This window comes from Aplysia californica, unplaced genomic scaffold (assembly GCF_000002075.1).
Source record: "Aplysia californica isolate F4 #8 unplaced genomic scaffold, AplCal3.0 scaffold00695, whole genome shotgun sequence".
Taxonomy (NCBI): Eukaryota; Metazoa; Mollusca; class Gastropoda; order Aplysiida; family Aplysiidae; genus Aplysia; species Aplysia californica.
In genome coordinates this window covers 360809-362727 of record NW_004797965.1, presented here as the reverse complement: position 1 = coordinate 362727, position 1919 = coordinate 360809, and the positions used below count along the sequence as shown (strand labels likewise).

General features: G+C 40.0%; 1 protein-coding gene across 1 annotated transcript in view; it reads right to left on the bottom strand.

Moving 5' to 3' along the window:
• Positions 1–1919, bottom strand: part of LOC101858970 (structural maintenance of chromosomes flexible hinge domain-containing protein 1) — a gene marked incomplete in the record, with an annotated part of 79135 nt that overhangs the window by 5008 nt on the left and 72208 nt on the right.

Genomic DNA, 1919 nt, shown 5'->3' with positions numbered 1-1919 from the left:
ATCTTGTCCACGGGTGGGGCTTTGTTCATCGCCCCGCCAAACTTGCCGTTGCTACGGATACGGTCGCCGCTGCGGGTCAGGATGGTGGGACAGTGCGTGTACTTGATGATCTGTGAGGGAGGTAAGTATTTCTTTAGTTTTAGTAAGAGTTTTACGGCACTTGCAACACAATTAGGTCATAAAAGTGCCGAAGATTACAAGTGTTACAAGAGAGTAACAAACACAAAAAAGAAGGAGGGGAGACAGAGACGTTAGATTTTTATAGGAAAGAAAGAGCACACCACACCAGAGCATCCGCCAACCACCCACAAGTATGTCTTGTTTCATGCTTTAGGAAGCATTTTATGGCATTTGCAACAAAAATAGGTAATACAAGTGCTGAAGATGACAGAGCAACAAACACAAAAAAGGACAGATAAGGATAATGGATGTTTGATCGGAAAGAAGGAGCAAACCACACCAGTGCACCCCCCACCACTACCACGAAGCATCTCAATTTTTATCTAAAAATTATTTTATATATAATGAGCTCAAATTTCCCTAAGGGTTGAGAAAAATTAGACAAAAATTCTTTGTCCAGAAAAAATCAAATGGCATTTGACTGGCTCTGCTATGCTTTGAATTGTTCTTTAGTTTTAGTAAAGAGTTTTACGGCACTTGCTACACAATAAGGTCATATAAAAGCGATAGATAAGAGGCGTTACAAGAAATTAAGAAACCTAAGAAAAAGAGGAGAGGTAAGGACAGTAGATATTTGATGGGGAAGAAGGAGCAAACCACATCAGACAACCTGCCAACCACTAAATACCTCTGTATTTACTTCAGTGATTTTATATATAACATACTCTAAAATTGGTTGCTTTTAAGGACAAGCGGGCTAGCCTGAAAAATGCTGTTTTGAGAAAATTGAAGGTAAAGTTTTTGCCCCTTGTTCACTTTCTTTAAAAGACAAGGAGAGTTTTTTCTATTACCAAACAAATATACACACCAATGAAACCAAACTACTCCTGTAGGTAGGGCAATATCCATTTCGCTGTAGGTCAAGATTTCTGGAAACTCCAAAATCTGGGTTAGCCCGTTTGTCCTTAAAAGCGACCAATTTCACAACAGGCTACGAAAAATTAGACAAAAATGTTCATTGTCCGTAAAAATCATACAGCATTCAAATAGCTTTGAAACACCCGAATAGCTGTGAAAAGTGGAAAAATTGTGAACGCTGAATAGTTTTACTTAAAATTTTAGTAAGAGTTCAGCGGCACTTGCAACACAATAAGGCCATAAAAGTCCCGAAGATTAGAGGTGTTACAAGAGAGTAACAAAAATAAAAAAGAAGGAGGAGAGAAAAGGACAACAGATGTTTGATAGGAAAGAAGGAGCAAACCACACCAGAGCAACCACGTTGAATAGTTGAATAGTTAGGTGGAATGGGCACAGCTCTGGAACACACTCAGCTGGTGTTATGCCCACCATGTATCTGTGTACCCACCACATATCTTGTGTACCCACCTCCTGTCTGTACAAGTTTGCCTGGTCCAGTGTGTCCAGGATAAGCGTATCTCCCAGCAACATGCCGTAAACTGGATGGGGTGGGTGGGGAGAAAAAAGGAGTGGTGGCGTGAGGGTGAGTAACATTATGGCGTGAATAACGTAATTTCCTGGACAGGTTATAGAACTGGACGACAGAACATAAACATAGATTAATGCACACGCACACACACATATGTACACATAAACACACTCACTAACACACACACACACACACTATACACTCACAAAACAAACATGAGGCCCTACCCCTCTACTAATTTTTAAGTTGGTAAACACACACACAAACACACTCACAAAACAAATACAAAATACTCACAAACACAGTTTACATACCCCACAAACATACATATAAATCACTCACCCACTCAATA